General features: G+C 48.5%; 2 long non-coding RNA genes across 2 annotated transcripts; one reads left to right on the top strand and one right to left on the bottom strand.

Moving 5' to 3' along the window:
- The first annotated feature begins 1,334 nt into the window (after positions 1–1,334).
- On the top strand, positions 1,335–6,034 carry LOC122231840. The gene is made up of 3 exons (XR_006209095.1): positions 1,335–1,450; positions 1,608–1,724; positions 5,975–6,034. It is a non-coding gene; the product is annotated as an uncharacterized LOC122231840 (long non-coding RNA).
- Positions 6,035–6,164: 130 nt separating this feature from the next.
- On the bottom strand, positions 6,165–19,618 carry LOC122231839. The gene is made up of 5 exons (XR_006209094.1): positions 18,797–19,618; positions 13,517–13,550; positions 9,695–9,750; positions 6,878–6,952; positions 6,165–6,485 (listed from the first exon to the last, which is right to left on the bottom strand). It is a non-coding gene; the product is annotated as an uncharacterized LOC122231839 (long non-coding RNA).
- Positions 19,619–19,881: the final 263 nt, after the last annotated feature.

Genomic DNA, 19,881 nt, shown 5'->3' with positions numbered 1-19,881 from the left:
TTCTCTCTCTCTCTCTCTGCCCTCCCCCCACTCTCTCTCTTAAAATAAATAAGCTGGAAAAAAGAGTTGGGAGCTCAACCGACTGAGCCACCCACGTACCCCTCATCCTACCCTTTCAATTTCTACTCACCATCTAATGTTGTGGACCCTTCTCCGAGGACTCAGGCCCAGCTCTGGTGGGTGGATGGGAGATTAACCTGACTGCCTACACCTGGAGGACCAACCCCCCCCCCATCTTTTCCAGCACTATCCATTCTCCCTTCCCCTAGGATGAGTCCTATCCCAGGAGGCTCCCCCATCTCTCGGGTAGGTCGACTCTTGCTGGGTGGGCCCCTGGTCCTTCAGACCCGACCCCACGTGCCTGCCTCTTTGGCGGATGGCAGTTCAGACTTGAGCTACGATCCTGCCCCTACCTCCACTGTGTTATGTGTATCCTAAGCTGACAGAAACTCTTCGAGGTGGCTCATAATAAAGAAGGAACATGTAAAGTTAGAAACAAAAACACATACAAATAAAGTTTGAGAGACTCTAAGTCACATGCACATGCATGGGGAGGTAGGAGAATTCTTTCAGGAAAACACTGTTGGATTTCAGTCCCAACTTTTCCTGGCAGCTAAGGTAAACTGAGAGGCACCAGGCCCCCTTCAATTGGGGATTATCACTGAATGTGTTTACTTGGAAAATCAACATCAAACATTTCTCATTTTAAAGATTTATTTTTGGGAAAGAGAGAGAGAGGGGGGTGTTGGGAAGGGAGAGAGTGCAAGCGGGAAAGGGCAGAGAGAGAGGGGGTCAGAGCATCTGAAGCAGGCTCTGTGCTGACAGCAGTGAGCCCGACGTGGGGCTCGAACCCATGAACCACGAGATCATGACCTTAGCTGAAGTCCGACGCTCACCTTGTTGATCCACCCAGGCACCTCAAGCATTTCTTTTATTATTATTATTATTATTATTATTATTATTAATTTTGGTTTTTTAATTTACATCCAAATTAGCATATAGTGCCACAATGATTTCAGGAGTGGATTCCTTAATGCCCCTGACCCATTTAGCCCATCCCCCCTCCCACAAGCCCTCCAGCGACCCTCTGTTTGTTCTCCGTATTTAAGAGTCTCTTCTGTTTTGTCCCCCTCCCTGTTTTTATATTATTTTTGCTTCCCTTCCCTTATGTTCATCTGTTTTGTATCTTAAAGTCCACATAAGACAAATTTCGCTCAAACATTTCTAATTTTTAAATTCCTCTTTGTCAAAGGCCATCTCTAAACAGTTTGGTTCAACTCCTCCTCTTTTCTTTTAGCTCGACAATTTTTCCTTCAAACCCACTTGACAAGTGAAAGAATATTCCCTGATGTTCTCTTTGCATCTGCTTTCGGCTGACAATGACTGCTCCTTGAGGGAACCTTGAGGGTCTGTGATGCTGGAAGGGGACCAAGAGCCACAAGACAAGGAGGTAAGCGCCCCGGAGGAGCATGTTGCGGGTACACGTGGAGACTCTGGGCTCTGTGTCCCCAGCTTCCTGTCCCCGTTCGGCCTCGGCAAAGCTAGGTGACCCTACCAAAGATATTTAACGCCGTCTGACCCTACTACACCTGTTGTCCAACCTCTAGGCGTCAACTTCCTCATTTGGAAAATCCGAATAAGCCCAGCGCTCCCCCCTCCTGGGTTTGTTGTGAGAGCGAAATAAGATGATGCACAGCACACAGCCAGGGATAAAGGAGGATAAGGTGAGTTACAACATCACATCACGACGGGAGCCGTATTGGCTGACGCATGCGTCCTAGTGCCAGACCAGGTGCCTAGGACTTTTCACTCACTCAAGCTCTGAGCTCTCCGGGAGCCCTGGGAGTAGGGGTGGGAGGAGCCCAGGGGTAAGCTCCTCCCCTTCTCGTCTGCTAGCCGTGGAAGCTGACGTCCAGAGGGAGGGGATAACTTGCTCAAGGTCTTTCTTGGTTTTTTTGTGAATTTTTAAAAATGTATGTTTATTTTTGAGACAGAGACAGAGTGCAAGTGGGGGAGGGGCAGAGAGCGAGGGAGACACAGAATCCGAAGCAGGCTCCAGGCTCTGAGCAGTCCGCACAGAGCCCAACCCGGGGCTCAAACCCGCAAACCACGGGATCATGACCTGAGCTGAAGTCAGAGGCTTAACGGACCGAGCCCGCCAGGCGCCCCTCGAGGTCTCTCTAATGAACACAGAACCAGTACCGTTTCAGACAGAGTCCACAGCTAGCTTCGCTTTGCCTTTCTGCATCCACTGCAGTGTGGGTTGAACAAAACTTTTTGAAAAATGTGTCGTCACCATCCCCTGACCTGTAGAAGCCTCTGTGGGTTCTGAGAAGGAGGTGCAGCATTGGGCTCAAATGGTGTGTGTGTGTGTGTATGTGTGTGTGCGCACTTCTTGTCCCCACTCCCAGAGCAATTCATTTCCTACCTTGAATCCTTGTGCTGGGATTTTTTTGTTGCAAACTATCCCCACTTCACAAGTAGCCTCAAGCAACAATTAGTCCTGCATGTAATTTCTGAACCAAATGGTGGCTTTGGGTAAGAACCACGCAAGCGGTTTGCAAGCAGATGTAGCCCGAGGTGTTGTCACTCCCGGTGTGGAGGGGAGGCCGGAAGGGGTGGGAGGGAAAAGGGCGGACGCACCTTCGGGTGTGGGCCTGGCGCTCGGCATGAGGAGGCAAAAGAGTGGAGGCCGCGTGGTGGGCAGAGTAATGGTCCCCAAAGATGCCCACACTCTAATCTCCTGGAACCTGTGAATACGTTACCCGACGATGTCAGAAGGGACTTTTGCAGATGTGATTAAAGCTCAGTGGACACGGGGACATGATCCATGTGGGTACAAAGTAATCCCGTGAGTCCTCAAAAGCAGAGAAACTTCCCTAACCGTATACAGGGGGAGGGGTGTTGGCCGAAGGGGCGGGGAGATGCCCTGCTAGGGACTTTGAGGATGGAGGCAGGAGCCACGAGCCAAGGAATGCCAGGGCTTCTGGAAGCTGGAAAGGGCAAGGAAATGGATTCTCCCCTGGAGCCTCCAGAAGGATTTTTAGCCAGTGAGACCTGTGTCGGACTCCTTAAGATACTAAGGGTGTTTTTGTCTTTTAATTTTTTTTTATGTTGATTATTTTTGAGAAAGAGAGAGAGAGACAGAGCGTGAGTGGGGGAGGGGCAGAGAGAGAGGGAGACCGAATCAGAAGCAGGCCCCAGGCTCCGAGCTGTCAGCACAGAGCCCGACGTGGAGCTGGAACTCGTGAACCTCGAGATCAGGACCTGAGCCGAAGTCGGATGCTTAACTGACTGAGCCACCCAGGCGCCCCAAGGGTGTGTTGTTTTAAGCCACTACATTAGTGTCATTTCTTACAGCAAACGAATGCAGCCTGGCCCCAGCTCCTCCTTTTCCTCACGCTTCAGCCATGCCAAGAGCTCTCTGCGAGCCTCCGTGTCCTGATCAGTAAGGCAGAGCCATAGTCACTTCTTGGAATCCCAAACACTCCAGGCCCGGCCAGTCCCAGTCTGAAGTCAGTTCGACAATAACATAAAACTGTGAGGCTCGGCCCCATACGTGCTGAGTCTGTGGGCACCTGGAGAGCCTCCTCCAGGCAGCCCCCTAGAGGACAAGCCTCCCTGAGCTCCAGCAAGCTTCCTGGAGCTTCCTTGCCAGGCCCCGCTGTGGCCCCACGAAAGGATCCCGCTGTCAATTTCACAGTCCCTACTGCAGGCCCGCTTCCATGGGGCCCAACCCCGGCTGCCTCTTGGACCACCCCCCCCAACCCTTTAAAACCACAGGATCCCAAGGCCCCACCCCCGACGGACTGCCCAGAATCCCCGTGAAGCCGTGCAAATTGTCACTTCACAAAAGAACACGAGGAAATTTGGGAGACTGAGGATTTGGTCTGTCTTCTTCCAATAATTCTATCATTCCTCTATCATCCGGGGCCAGTCATTTGATCTTCCTGGGTCTCATTTTTCTCATTGTATCACCTGACAATGCTGGACTCGCGATCCCTAAGCCTCCTTCCACAACTGAGGATCTCTCACGCACAACGGTATCTTCCTTTCATTTCCTGAAGACACCTTAGGATTGTGTCCCATCTCGGAGCCGTTGTGACAAGCATCCGTTTTCTCTCCACAGGAGCGTCATTGTAGATTTGAGCCCCTGGGGTGGATCGAAACCCAGGCCGTGGCATAGTCCGGAACTTGTTTCAAAACATACAAATAAATTGTTATAATTCTTAGAGAAGTAAAATAAAAGAAGCTCCGCCAGACATTCTGATGAACACCCAGAGACGGAAACCAGCGCCTGAATACACGGAGGTCACTGTGCAAGCATGGGAGAGGATGGGGGGGAGGGGGAGGGGGAGCAGAGGTGTGGGGGAAACCAGAAAGGCAGAAAACCCAACCTCCCCCATCTTCAACACGTACACAAAGTACCTGCTCTGCCTACCTCCTTAGGTTAGTGGGAGAAGCGACAGGATGGTCTATTTGGACCATTCTCTAAACGGCTTAGTGCTACTCGCGACTAAAAGGTTCTCCTTCTGGAGCATGGACCTTAGCAGCCAGACTTCTGAGACGATGTCGTCACGTGGAGAGAAAAATGAAGCCTCTGGGGCGCCTGCGTGGCTCAGTCGGTTAAGCGTCTGACTCCTGATTGCAGCTCAGGTCATGATCTCATGGTTTGTGAGATCGAGCCCCACGTGGGGCTGCATACGGACACTGTGGAGCCTGCTTGGGATTTCTCTCTCCCTCCCCTTCTGCCTGAAGGAGCAAAAATGTAAAAGGGGAAAATGAAGCTCAGAAAAGGCAAGTGACTGGTTCAAAGTCACACCCTCTTCCCTGATAACGAATCATCGATCTAAGTCAAGCCCACTCTACCAGTGAGGAGAGGCTGGGTGTACTACCGTGGCAAACAACCCCCCAAATAACAAGCTTTATCTGCCCTTCATTCTACACGTCCATCATGGGGCGGCAGGGGTTCTGATTGTTGGAATCGTGGAGGGACCTAGGCTGATGGAGCGGCCGTCGTTTCAAATCCCATGCGTCACTGTGCCAGAAAGAACGAGAGAGAGCTCTGGAAGGTCTAGCACTCTGGCCTGAAGTGACACACGGCGCTTCTGTTCACACTCATTGGTAGGAACCAGTCACGTGGCTCCAACCCACTACCTGGGGCCACGAGTGAAAGGAAACGCAAACCCATCAGGTTTCCCCGCGGGGCAGGAGCTGGAAATACTTGGCCAACAGCACTACTTGCCCATCACGCCCATGTTGCCACCCCGGTCCCCTCCATGCTGCCTCCTCTACCAAACCTTTCCTCGTCCCATAAACCGTATTCCCGAAAGTTCTATGTGACCAAAACTTCGGGGTGCCTTCAACTCTGGTCCTTCGGCGTTTCGTACACGCCAGGACGGGTGCTTCGTCCCTGCACCTCTGACACCCAGCGCAGGGCCTCGGCGTGGGAAAAATTGATGCTGCTTCCAAAGACCCGTGACGTTTTATTTCATTTTTGTTTACCAGTTATAAATCAGCAGCACTATTTGAGTGACTTAAAATTATTTAATCCGTCAAAAACGCTTTGTGGCCATAACTATTATTTCCCCCATTAACCACTCAGCCCAGGGCTCAGCAGGCTCCATTAGGGCCCCCCCTCTCCTTCTGGGGAGCCTCCTAGATCCAGCTCCCTTTTCTATCAAAACGTGCTGGTCCTGCATCCTATCCCCTTCCCTCAGGGGCTTGCCCTCTGTGGATCTGATAAGTTCCAGGAGAGCTGGGAGGTGCAAAAGATCATTATTTTCCCCTTGACAGTTTTGCCGAAGGCTGGCCCCGGGGCAGATAATCCACCCTGGGCAGAAGCAGGTTGCTGGTGCTGGCGGTTCGGGGCTTTGTGATGCAAACGTGCACCTTCGGCGTGGCCTACTTGGAGCGCTGTCTTCTAGCAATCAGCCTCTAAGCACCTGGTCCAGGCTCTGCTTCTTCATTTCAGAGGAGATCCTCAGATGAGGAGCCCAGGACGCGGCAGGATTCTGGGAGGGACGAGAGACTGCGAACATTCTGCTGACTCGGTGCCCTCGCCCTGGAATCGGCAAGTGGCTTTTCTCCCAGGAACCCTTGTGTGTGTGTGTGTGGGGGGGTCTTTTGCTGGTGCCCTCGCCTTGCAATCGGCAAATGGCTTTTCTCCCAGGAGCCCTTGTGTGTGTGTGTGGGGGGGGGGGTGTCTTTTGCTGGTGTCCCTGATCAACAGATTCTTTTAACTCAGGCTGAATCTTTCAGTGGAGGCACCATAGAGTTTGCAAAGGAGCTTTCAGAAGCTGTGGTCACGTCGACCACAGGGTTTCTGCGGCCAGCAGGAGATGCTCTGGTCCACGCAGGGGGAGCCAACATGTCTAGCCTTCATGGCCTGCGCGCTAAGCAGGGAGGATGCCGCACACACTGGGGGCTCTCCTCGTGGACTCCCGAAGAAGTGCTCTCTCCGAAGAAAGAATTCCAAAAAGCTCCTAAGAATTTAAAAGTGCATTCGAAAGTTGTGCTCTTTTCAGAAAGAAAAATTCCAAATTCCCCAACGATATTCAAACAGGAATTTGTTGCCACTCTGGAGCAGGGCGGGGTGGGGGGAGGGAGGGGGGAGGGTATTGGCAAGGTGGAAAAAGATGAGGAAAAGGGAAATGTGAACTGGGGAGGAGCTCTCCAGGCGCTGGTTTGTTGGAGACGTTGGCCCGAGTACCTTGCTCTGGCCTGAAGGCACCACAAGATGGCAGCATTTCTGAAAGTTCCAGCCCCCCCCCCCCACCCCCCCGCCCCCTAAAGGCTGCCTCTGGGCGTTGGGGCGCCTTGGCGTCCAGTCAGGAGCACATCCTCCTTCATGTTTAGAAGGATTAAGAGTCCCGACCTGAGATGCTCTTGTCCTCAGCCAGAGAGAAGAGGGCCAGGGCCGAAAGGCTGGATCTCTCCGGTGCACGTTCAGCTGTTTAAACAAAATCAGCGTTGAACCCAAGTGCCTGTTGGCCAGTGGCCACTTTGGACATTGGGCTGGGTTGTCTTAGGTTGTCTGAGAAACAGAAAGCTTGTTTGGCCAGATGTTGTGTGGGGGCCAAGGAACTTTGTGGTGCTTTAGAGAGTATGTCCCCGCCAGCTAACCTCGGTTTGGATGCACTGGGGGACTTTGCACCCCTGGTAGAGCCTGGCACCAGCACCTGCATTCAGGTTCCCAGCCCCCCCTACCACCACCCTGGATGCCCACACTGGTCATCCGGTGTGAAACAGTGGACAGTTGTTGCCATTAAAACTCTTCCTGCCGTTTTATATGCTCTGTTCACTCATTGATTCATTCTTCGATACACCTACTCTGAGCCAGGAGTCCCGTGGTGTCCCGGGGATTCAAGAATGACCGTTCTGCCATCATGAAGTTGCATCTAGTTGGGGGATGGAGGGGAGACTGAATTATTTATAATCGTAAGGGGCGCCTGGGTGGCTCAGTCAATTAAGCATCCGACTTCAGCTCAGGTCATGATCTCAAGGTTCTTGGGTTCGAGCCCTGCATCGAGTTCTGTGCTGACAGCTCAGAGCCTGGAGCCTGCTTCGGATTCTGTGTCTCCCCCACTCTTTCTGCCCCTCCTCCGCTCATGCTCTCTCTCTCTCAAAAATAAATAAACGTAAAAATTTTTGTTTAATTGTAATTATAAAATTATATTCCTACTATGCAGGAAAAGTGCAGGATGTTGTGACAGGGATTCTGGAAGCCTCTGCCATTTATTAGCTGATATCTTGGGCAAGTTACTTAGCTAGGGGCACTGCGTATGGTTTCTTCGATTTTGCACGGGACGGCCGTGAGGACTAACGAATTAAACAGGTGTAACCGTGTCTGACATATGGTAAATGCAAACGAATGCTGCCTGCAACCCCTAATACTGTTATGCACCTCACAACCCCGGGAGGGGCGATATGCACACAGACCACACGTGCAACTGATGGCGGCAGCTTTGCACTGTTCCGAGACTCAGTTTCCTTATCTGTAAACAGAGTAATAATAGTGATATCATGGGACTGTTGTGAGCATAAAATGAGATATGGAAAGAGTGTTAGGCTCCAGCTCCATGCCTGCTGTCTGTTATTATTATTAGAACTCGAAGCCATGATATCAAAGCTCAATATAAAGGCTTACATCTGCATTTTGGAGCCGTATGTGAAGCCCCAGGTGACACATTAAGGTGTGTGTTTGGCTAATTAATGGCCTATTTTCAGCTACGAACTGCTTCCTCTTCCTACCACCTGAAGGGGGCGTGTCTGAGCTTTCAAGATCAGGTCAGTGCCCATCTTTAGGGGACCCGAAGAAGATCTAACATCTGGTCAGTAGGGTCAGCAAAGAGTCGGCTGAGGAAGGGAAACGGGAAGGCCTCTCCCTTTGCGGAGTGACTCCCACAGCGGCAGCTACCGGACCTCGTATTTGTTATCCTATGTCACCCTGAGGGCAGCCCTGTGCCATAGGCCCTGTGTGAGCGTCCTTACAGATTCGGAAATGGAGGCCAAAGGTCACTCAGAAAACGCTTGCTGAAGCTAGGTGTGAACGCGGGTGGGTCAGACTCCAAACCCTGAAGGCTGTCTTGAGAGGTTTGATGGAATTGACTAGAATGTTACACGTGGCTTGTCCGCAGGCCTAAAGAGGCACTTAAATGCTTGTTGGATTGGTCCATGGGACCAATTCTGTCCAGGCTATCTATTGGCTCCACGTGTGGACAAACGTGTCTTTAATCTGGGCAGATTAAAGCGTTTCTCAGATAAAGAAAAAAATGTTGTTACCAGAAAGTTGGAGGATTAGCGTTTTGGGGTTTTTTCTCAACGCGTGTTTGGCAAGTGGGAGTGGACATCTGAGGAGGTTTCCACTGGCTGGGATCAATTCCCTTTCTTCTCATACCAGCATCCTGGGGGTTCCTGTGCGAGGGGTCCCCTTCCCCACTCCTGGTCTTCTGGTTTGAATGAGGCTGACCTTCTTTACTTGCTCTGGGGATGGGCACCTGACCAGCTCTGGCCAATCTTCGCGCTCTGGAGGCAGGATTATTTCAGAGGTGGGTATGAATCCTCAGCCAAACCGAAAGAGAGTCAGTCCTGAGGTGTTGCTGGGGTCTGGGGACACCACCACCCTCTTTCTGAAGGGGTCGCTAAGCTGGAAGCCCATTGGCCTGGAGTTGCCAGTGGCTATGTTTGCCCCTACGTGAGACTGAGGACAGACCACAGAAAAGAGGAGAAAGGAGACGCTGAGATTTCTGGTGGCATCTTTTGAGTGGCTGGATTCAACTGTGAATTTTCCTAGTCACGCGAGTTAATGTATTTCGTTCGATGTGTTTGCAAATTTGAGTACAGTTACTGTCTCTTAGTCCTGAGAGCATCCTGTCTAATATAGAAACGTTCTCAAAATACATCAGTAAACTGGGTGCTGGAAATACAACGGAAATTTCCTTTGAAATGTTATTTGGTACTCGATATCAATCCTAATTGTTTTTGCGTTGTAGATATTAAAGATGTAAGAGAAATTGTGCTATGCCCGTATCATGGAAAACATAAACAAAAATAAACAAATATACTTCATACTATTATCCGGTAAATCCCAGAGACCTGCTTCTCGGGAGTCAGAAAGATCTGAGTTTGAATTCTAGCCCTCCCAGTTACCTTGGACAACTGTCACAACTGTAATGGGCCTCAGTTTACTCACCGGCAGTTCGGAGGTAACTGGAGTAGCTACATCATTGGGACATTAGAAAGGATTGTCTGAAATAATAAGAACACCCAGCCTTATGACGGAATAGTACTATGAGATAGGAACTTAAGGAAAGAAAGACTAAGTAACTTGTTCAAGGTCAGCTAACTCGCTGGTGGCAGAGCTGGGATTTGAACCTGGGTAACGTGGCTCAGAGCTTCCACTCCTGAACACCATGTTTACCATCTCCTGAACCTGAAAGAGGTTGAATAACTTGCCCAAGTTTGCACCTCATAATATTGTACACAAAGTGCACCAACAGACGTTAAGGAGAACACAGAGCAACGGGTGTGTTAACCAGCTCGTTACATTTCAGGGCAGGGCCATGTATGCGATAATAGGGGGATGCGGGAGTGGGATTTAGGAGGCCTGGTTTTGACTTTCCTCTGTCACTAACGTGACGTGTGACCTTAGGCAAGTCACTTGCTTCTCTGATCTTTGGTTTCTCGTCTGTACATCAAGAGGATCGAGATTGTTCTGCACCCATTGTAACCATCTACTGGTCCGGGGTTTGGAGCCATTCAACAACCAATGAGACTGAGGCCACATGAACGGGACTTGGCAAGGAGTTTGGGGCAAGGTGGCTGGATTAGAGACCCCATCTCCCTGCCAGTCAGTCTGAAGCTGTGGGTCCAGGGCTGCATCCCCCGTGCTCTACACGGCTTGCAGTTTGGGGCTTCTCTCCAGTTTTCCATATTTCTCTACCCTCGTCTATTTCTAAGATCAAGGAAGAAAAATGTGGCCGAAATTGGCCGTCTCTGACCCACAGCAAAGAAAGCCCAAGACTGGACCTCAGCCTTCTCACATGTCAAATCAATGGCCGACTTCCAGCCTCTTCCCTGATCATTTTAAAGGCTTTTAGCACATCTGAAAATGCTCCCCGAATGGCAACAAACTCTCCCAGGAAAAAGTAAGTGTTTTGATGAGTTAAGTGTAAATGAATCAAAACCACATGGATTAAATTTCCCCTGAAATACACTCAAGATTGACCATTAAGGACAAATGCTTTGGGATAATATGGGCTGCGGGAGAGAGGGCTGGAGAGTCTGGGATCTGACTTGAAACTTCCCCTCTGCTCCTTAACACCGAGGCCATTTGCTCCACAGTGTGAACAACCCCAAAGGCTCAGACCCCCTAACTCGCGCTGCCTTTAACAAATGACCAGATAATCTTCGCTTGGGACTTAATAAGACCTTGGGGTAAAAGTTCAACTAACCAAGGGCATCTTGGTTAGTGATAAACTCGTTCAAGGTGGTAGACAGCCTTGAAAAGCGAAACTGTTCATTTATTCAAACAACGCTCATTGAGTCCCTGATTTGTGCCAAAAACCTGCGATGTAATGAGAAGCAAAGAAGAATGACATGAGGTCCCGGCTTCTCTGTCCCTTCCCCCTCTGTCACGACGTCATTGCCCTGCTGCTACTTCTCGTGGGTCTCTGTTGCTTTCAGTGACACGAAGCTCTCTGTTGACGGGCTTTCAAGCCAGTTTGGGAGTATTTTCTCAAGATTTTGGTTGAGTTTGGAACATGCCGAGTGGCAGTTTCTCTGCTCTTACCCCCACTCGCGTACTGCTTATTCATCAGACCTCATCGTCTCCTCCCAGAACACCAAAGCAGACTCCTAACTGGCAGCATGTCTGCCCCCTACGAATCCACCCTCCACCCAACTACCAGAACAATCTGCCTCGACCTCAAATCGGACCACATCATTTGACTCTTGAGAGTCAGAACTCCCAAGTGTCTACTCAGTTAAGGGCGATCTCCAAGCATGGTAGACAAGGCCTGCTACAGGACTTGGCCCTTACTTGACTCTCAAGCCTCTTTGGAAAGACATATCTTATATTCTTGGTCCGGGAGAATTAATGTTATTAAAGTATCCACACAATCCCAAGTGATCTACAGATTCAGTGCAATCCACATCAAAATTCCAGTGGCGTTTTTTACAGAAATAGAAAAACTATCCTAAAATTCACATGGAATCAAAAAGCACCTGAAAGAGTCAGATCTTGAGGAAGAACAAAGCTGGAGGCATTACACTTCCCGATTTCAAACTATATTACTAAGCTGTAGTCATCAAAACAGTATGGTACTGGGCATAAAAACAAGCATGAAGACCAATGGAACAGAACACAGAAAGCCCAGAAATAAACCCAGGCCTGCATAATCCAGTAATCTTTGATAAGGGAGCCAGGAACACACAACAGGGAAAGAATTGTCTCCTTAGTAAATGGTGCTGGAAAATTAGATATCCACTTGCAAAAAAGTGAAACTGGACCTCTATCATATACTACTCACAAAAGTTAATTCAGGGATGCCTGGGTGGTTCAGTCGGTTAAGCGTTCAACTTCGGCTCAGGTCATGCTCTCGTGGTCTGTGAGTTCAAGCCCCACATCAGGCTCTGTGCTAACAGCTCAGAACCTGGAGCCTGCTTCAGATCCTGTGTCTCTGTCCCTCTCTGTCCCTCTCCTGCTTGTGCTCTGTCTCCCTCTCTCTGTCTCTCTCTCTCAAAAATAAATAAACATTAAAAAAGTTAATTCAAAATGACTAAAGACTCAAATGTAAGACCTGAAATTATAAAACTCCTAGAAGACAAAATTAAAATTAAAAAAAAAAAAAAAACTCCTGGAAGAAAACAGTGGGAAAAATCTCCTTGATGTTGGTCTTGGCAATGACTTTTTGGATAAGACATTAAAAGAATAGGCAACAAAAGTTAAAAGAAGCAAGTGGAACTATTTCAAACCAAAAAAACCACAAAAAACAAAAAACAAAAAAAAAACTACACAGCAAAGGAAACAATCAACGAATTGAAAAAGCAAGCTACAGAATGGGAAACAAAATATTTGCAAACCACTTATCTAATAATATATCCAAAATGCATAATTTCCAAAATATGTAAGGAGCCTACACACCTCAATAATAAAAACTCAAATAGTAAAAAAACAAAACAAAACAAAACCCAAAAACTAAAAGACAAAAAGACCCAAAACTTAGAACTGAACAAAGAACCCAAACAGACATTTTGCTAAAGGGGACAAACAAGTGACCCATGGGTACATGAAGAGATGCTTAACGTCACTAACCGGGTGTGACCAAATGCAAATCAAAATCACAATGAACTGTCACCTCATCCCTATCATCAAAAAGGCAAGAGATGACAAAAGTTGGCAAGGACATGGAGAAAAGGGGACACTTATACACTGTTGGGGAGAACGTAAGTTGTTGTTCCTCAAAAAATTAAAAATAGAACCGCCAGGTGATTCAGCAACCCCACTCCTGGGCACGTATCCAAAGGAAACAAAAGCAGTATCACAAGGAGATACCTGCACCCCCTTGTTCATTGTAGCATTATTCACAATAGCCAGGATCTAGAAAGAACCTAAATATTCTTTGACAGATGAATGGATAAAGACAACGTGAGATAATGTATATCTACATATCCCTCTACATATATCTATATATACCTATGCAATGGAATGTAGAAGAAGGAAGTTCTGACATTTACAACAACATGAATGAATCTGGAGGGCATGATGCTACGTGAAATAAGCCAGACAGAGAAGAAGACTGTATTTATCACTTACATGTGGAACTGGAGGTGGGGGGGGGAGATCAATTTCATAGACACAGAGACTAGAGCGGTGATTGCCAGGGGCCGGGCAGAGGGGGAAATGGGGAGATGTAAGTCAAAGTGGACCAACTTTCAGTTATAAGATGAGGAAGTTCCGAGGATCTGATGTGCAGCACAGTAACTATATAGTTAATAATATGATATTGAATACCTGAAATTTGCTGAGTAGATCTCAAGTGTTCTCACTGCCAAAAAGAAAAAAAGAGTTAAACTCTGTGAGGTGATAAATGTGTTAATTATCTTGATCTCCGTAATCATTCCACAACGTATATGCATATCAAATCCTCATGTTGTACACTTCAAATGGATACGGTTACATTTGTCAGTTATTCCTCCATAAAGCTGGGCAGGGGTAAAAGATACAGGAAATGTCTCCGTATTAGCTATTTAATTTAAACATTTACTGTCACAAACCAAACAACTTCTGCTACCTTTTATATCATCTTCTAAAGACACTGCTATGTTTGCTCTTGTGAAAGTCTCTGGGGCACTTTTTTTTTTTTTTTTTTTTAGTTTATTTATTTATTTTGAGAGAGAGAGAGGGGGGCAGAGCGAAAAGGAGAGAGAGAATCCCGAGCAGGCTCTGCAACTGCCAGCACGGAGCCAGACGCTGGGCTCCAACCCGCGAACTGCGAGATCGTGACCCGACCCGAGACCAAGAGTGGGATGCTTAGCCAGTTAAGCCGCCCAGGCACCCCTGGGCACCTTTTCATCACACACACTTTGTTCTTACTCTTAGGGTTCACAGGACGTCTCATATGTCAATATAAGTTCTATAAATCATGATGATGAAATATACACATGTGCATACGTATGTGTGCACACGCATGTTACCCCATGGCGGGCGATATTAGCACGCGGCGTTAGACCCAAGACCGCGAGAAGCACAACACACATCCAAAAACAGAATGGCGTCTTCCCTGGACTTGACTGTGAATCTGCTTGATTGTGTGGGAGCTGGGGCGGAAGAAGGTGGGTGTGAGACTCCCAGAGGTGGCTCTTACTTAGGGACGGAGCTCACAAAGCAGCATGGTGTTTCCCCCATGAAGCAGCCAGTTTCACCTTTCGGTTGTAGCAGCGTTTCTGGTGGGGGAGCACTCCACCCGCAATCTGTGAGGAGTGGGTTGTGGTTGTAGGGGAGGCACCTCTAAGCACATCGGTGCAATTCCTTCTATTTTTCCCCAAGGAGAAGCGTGGTGGGAAAGAAACGACTGAACCAAGCTGGAAGCAACCTGAGGGCCTATGAAGTCTAGCCTCAACTTTGGGCCTCATCCTCTTGAGGGACTGAAAATGCAGAGGCACTGTGGGCTGACCGCTTGTAAAACCAGGACTTGGACCCACAGGCCAGAGCGCCTCATCTGCAATGCCCAGCCCAGGAGGCCAGGCCGCTGTCTCTAGTGACAATCCAGGAGGCTGAACCGTCACGTCTGTGACAGTCAGCCCCAAACAGCCAGGACTCGATTAATAACTGACGGCCTCCCTGGTTGTCGTCCCTGCTTCTCACTTAGGACCAACCAGAGAGAGCCACGTATGTCCCCTGGACCCCTAACCAACCACTCAGGCCACTCCACTTCTACGTAGCTTCCCCGGGCCAACAGCCTCCAGTCAGGCCACACCTGAAGCTTCCCTTTTTCACTCTAAAGGGAAAGGCCCCTCTCCTGCCTGCCTTTGAGTCTCTCTCAAAACACAAGTGATGGGGGCTGACTTCCTTGCTATGGCAAAAGCTCTGATTACGTAGCCTTTTTCATTTTATTTCCACACACCTTTCTAGATATTTGTGGGATAGGTGATTCCAAGCCACCAACGGTATCACCCTCTTCCCTAATTCTGTCTCCTGCAGCCCCAGCTGGCCAAGAGATGGCTGTCGCTGCTCTCTCCTCGTTGCCGTGCGGCCGGAGGTTCCTTCACTGACTCCACCCCTGATGTGCGCCATGACAGTTTCCTGGGGTCTAGAGCAGGCCTGACCGTCAGCTCTAAGACGCACTGGGAAGGCATGAGTGGTTGTTTATGGCTGGTGTCCATTCTGTTGGCTCTATGCTCTTGCCCCGATTCAGCACCGTTCTTCCTTCCTCGAAACTACCGCGGAGGATAAAAAGGTGTAGGTTGGCTTCTAATCCCAGAACTAACAAGCAGAGAAAGGCACATTCCCTTCATGGTCCTATCTCTGCTGCTGTAATGTGAGGACAGGACTCAATAGTATTTTAAGTCCCTTCTGTATCTTACCCAGCTGAATCTTCTCCCCATTGGCTTCCGGCCCTCACATGTGTTGGTCATTATAAAAATCTCCAAAGGACCACCCCCGATGGGCTCAACCTTTACAGAAGGAGGGTTCATTGAACCGGGGGCATTTGCCCTGCCTGGCCAAAGAGAGGCAAATCCAGGGTGGAATCAAGTCCCTCTTTTCCTACACCAGATTCGTGGTTCCAAATGGTGCCATTTAGGCAACGCCGACTCTTGAGCTGCCACGCCCTTTGTTACAATTCACATGCGTACACTTGATTCCCCTGGGAACACGTTTTTAAAATTGAATGAATCCAGAGTTCACATATGTTGCCTGAATGCGACATTGTGTAATACCTTTTTTCCCCCTGACTATCCGTACCGTCTCCCCCTTTCAAAACCCCCTCTCATTGAGTGGCATTAAAAACAAAACAAAACAAAACCTTCGCTCCCACTTAGAGGCCTAAGTCCTGGGGAGCCAGAGCAGAGGAGAGGTTGTCACCTCTCACGTTCAGCAATAAAAATGACTTCCTCCTTTCAGCCGCTGTTCCCTGATGTGACTCTGTGATCAGTATCAAATGCTTGGCAGCAAGGATTTCTGTAGAGCCTTCCCAGCTAAAATAGATTTAACCTGCCCGCTGCTCTTTGTGCGGGAACAATGGGCGTAACAATAAGGAGCTGCTATATTGTTCATGCATGAATAGTTCTGATTCTAGATATTTGCTGTTGGGCCCTGTAGATTACCTGCAAAGAATGTCCAGCTCCCTCTGTTGAGAAAGGTTATGCTACAGGCAAGCAGTCCAGGCTGTTTCATGGTAATGAATCAATAGGGGCCTGCAATTAATGAAGCCTTATTTCAAAATGGTAGGGAGTCACCTTTTGAAATAGGGTCTGTTTTCTTCTCCGGCCTAATTGCACAGCCTGGGGTGTCTCCAGTTTGAATGGGTCAACTTTGTGTGTGAACCGGGGTTGAGGGCTGGCGGGAAGGGGCAGAGGGTGACAAGCAAGGTGGCTTTGGGGGCTTACTTGGGCCAGCTCTGGGGGAAATGAAACCCATATGTGCGGTTATTAGCATGTGGCTCGGAACCAGGCAAACCACAGAGGCAGGCTGCAAGGCTGAGAGCACCTTCTGAGTTTTCCAGTCCCAGTTTTCCAACTGGGCAAAATCTTCATCAGCAGGGGTTTTTGCTGTGTGGCTATGATTGAGTCTTTGAGAACCCGTGGCTGGTGCCTGGCGGTTAATGGCGGGCTTTGGATCCAACACATCTAAATCTCAGTTGTTGCACTGTCATTTACCAGCGGTGTGATCTGAGGCAAACTACTTAACCTCTCTGAGCGTCCTTTGTCTGATCCGTCAAACAGGGAGAGAGCATCACCAACAAACGGGGATCTCGCAAAGAAAACATGCCTCCCCTAATAGGGATCCGATACATGGTTGTAGCAAATGCTGCGAGTTTACCAATATCTATCCTTCCTTCCTTCCTTCCTTACCAACAGAATCTCAATTTTGTTCAGGGCAGCAATGTATCCAGCCAAGAAAATCCTGATATCTCAGGGTCCCTTATAGTTGAAGTGTCCCTATGACATAGTTCTGGTCAATCAAAAGGGAACGTCTGCTGGATAGAGCTGCCTGGAAAACGATGGTTTTCTTGATTTAAAAAACAATAACAGTAACAACAGACTTTGCAAGGCTTTAGCCTTTTTCCCTGCCCTCCTCTCTTCCTTCCTGGAACGCAATTCCAATGCCCAGAAGCATGGGAGCCGCCATCTTGAAACCATGAGGACAAACAACCATGAGGACATAAGCTGAGAGAGTGGGACAAAAGGGTAGAGGATGGGGGAAGGTTCATGGAGCTGTGGAGTGGCTGTACCAGTCCCTGAGTGCCTCCCTCAGGCCTCTTGACAGGTAAGAACTATAAATCCCCATGCATTTAAGTCACGGTTCCTTGAGCTTTCTCTTATATGTGTCCAAGCGCGATCTCTGATACCTTCTGAGTATTATTTCTTCAGGCTGCCGCAAAGAGCCTTGGGAACTTCCCCCAAGACTGGCTAAAGTAAGGAAGAGGAATACACTGGGAGAAAACCACCTAGGCTCTGATATTTCAGGACCTCCCCTTTGTCTGTCAACTCATGCACCTGAGATTTTTATTTACAGAGGCTTCCTTGCTTGTTATTAAATCGAGGCTTCCAGGGAAGTAGAGTGAAATTAAGGGAGATCAGAGGCAAAGATAGCCATGGCTACTATATAAACACCTGTCTGCATCATATAAGATACTGGAGTTAATCAACTCCAAGAACAGAGGCGGTGCCCAAATGAACAAACCGCCTCCTGGAGCTGGCCACGGCAAGCCTGCTGAATGCAGGAAGTAAATATGGGAGCCAAGAGGCCAAAAATAATAACGGCAATGAGATTTTTTAAATTCATCCCTAATAAAGACACCTTTGCTGAATTCTCATGTCCTGGAGAATTAGCCAAGGGTATTTAGGTTTATCCAAAAGAACTTAGTGGGAACTTGGGAAAGGTGTAGGCATGCCTTAGCCGAGGTTGGGATGGGGCCCCTTGACCCAGTGAAAGAGCTAGGAGGGAGTCTTCCCTTGACCTTTGAAAGTCAAGCTACTGGCCCATAGCTCTGGACAGTGTGGCTTAGAGGCTGCCTCTCCAGGAGGATAGTGGAGTAAAGTGAGTCGCAAATGAGCTAATCACCATTAATGTTTCGGCTGAAACTGCCAGTCTGACATCCTTCCTAATGGCTGACAAATGTCAGGGTGACTTGTGTGCTTTTTTTGTTAATTGAATTGGTTAATTGGGTCCCAGAGGCCTAGCTGCTAATTACGAGCTACAGCCGAATAGGAGCTTTAAAAAAAAAAAAAAAAAGAAAGAAAAGAAAAGAAAAAAAAGATGCAAGGAAGTTAAAACAAAAGAGAAAATACACACACGCGCACACACACACACACACACACATACTCCAACCCCTTTGTGTTCTTTACAATCTGTACTGTTACCTTCTCTTAATTTTTGACCTGCCACATGTTACTACCTTCTTGATGTGTTCAAAAAAAGAGGGCAAGAAAAACTCCAATTCTGCCTTTTTCCATGAGGAGCATCTGTTCAATCAGTGCCTCGTTCATTAATTTTCTGCCAATTAGCAAGAAAAAAAGGTAGACCGGGAAGGGGGAGAAAAAAGTCCAGATTTACTGCTTAATGCCTTACCTTGTGAAGATGGTGTTTTCAAAAGCTACACGTTGCCTCTCGTTTGGGTAAAGACGCATTAACAGTCTAGGAGACCCAGTAGTGACTTGTTGATGTTAAACAAAACTTTTCCAGAGTTTCCTAGAACAGGTCCCAGGCACAGACCATCGACAGTGTCCATTGAGGAATAACCTATCTCAAAGGTAAGTAAAATAACTTCCAGTGCACAGAGGACTCTAGGAATTTAGTGCTAAAGGTGTCTCCGGGGAAGTATCTCCCAACTGTCAACCGCGTGTTCCCAGTGTTGTCTTTGGTTTTTGCTTCCAAGTAAGGGACAACAACGAAGGCAGCTGGACACTCCAGATTCATGCCTCCAGTTCACCCTGCTTCCGGGAGCTGGCAGACCCAAAGTATCTGATAACACAGGTGACATTCTTTGGTTGGTGGGGAAGGAACCCGAGGTAGAGAGGAGAGAAAGAAGAGGCACTCAAAGGAACTTTGTGGCAGAATCAGATTTTTCCAGCCCCTAAAGTTCTGGCAGACATAATTGGATAGGGGTAAGCTGCCCAGGACAGCACTTCCTTACTCTCAGAGTCTTGGGCTAGCAGAGTCTGGGATTTTGAAAACATGTGGCCAGAAGTTTGGGGACTTGAAGAATGTGTGTGGCCCAGATACCGCTTGGAGCCACCTTGCCCGGGCAGATCAGGTGAACTTGACTCACAGTCCCGATTCCAGTCTGCCTCCCAGCTCAGCCACTAAGGCCTCCTCCCAGTTTCTTCCAGGTCCCAGCCTCCCTCGCCCTCCATGAATTCCTGTGCACGTGTTCCTGGGGGTGATGCCTCAGGTTGGCCACAAGCTAGATTTTGGTCCCTTGCTGTTTCCAAGGCTCCCAATCATAAAAGTTTTAACTTTTTTGAAGACTTGAGAGGGCAGGGTCATGGGCTACAAAGAGCCTTCTACGTTCCAGTAGCTCTCCCTCCACTGCTCCGGCATTTTCCTCTCCCGCCCCCACCCCCTTCGTATCCCTGAGAATTTAGATTGTTACACCTGATGCCTGGCTGACAGTCCCTGAGACACACGCATGGAAAGCTCAACGTTAAAAGAAA

This window comes from Panthera tigris, chromosome D2 (genome assembly GCF_018350195.1).
Source record: "Panthera tigris isolate Pti1 chromosome D2, P.tigris_Pti1_mat1.1, whole genome shotgun sequence".
NCBI lineage: Eukaryota > Metazoa > Chordata > Mammalia > Carnivora > Felidae > Panthera > Panthera tigris.
Note: the sequence above shows the minus strand (reverse complement) of the source record. Positions and strands in the feature narration are given on the sequence as shown.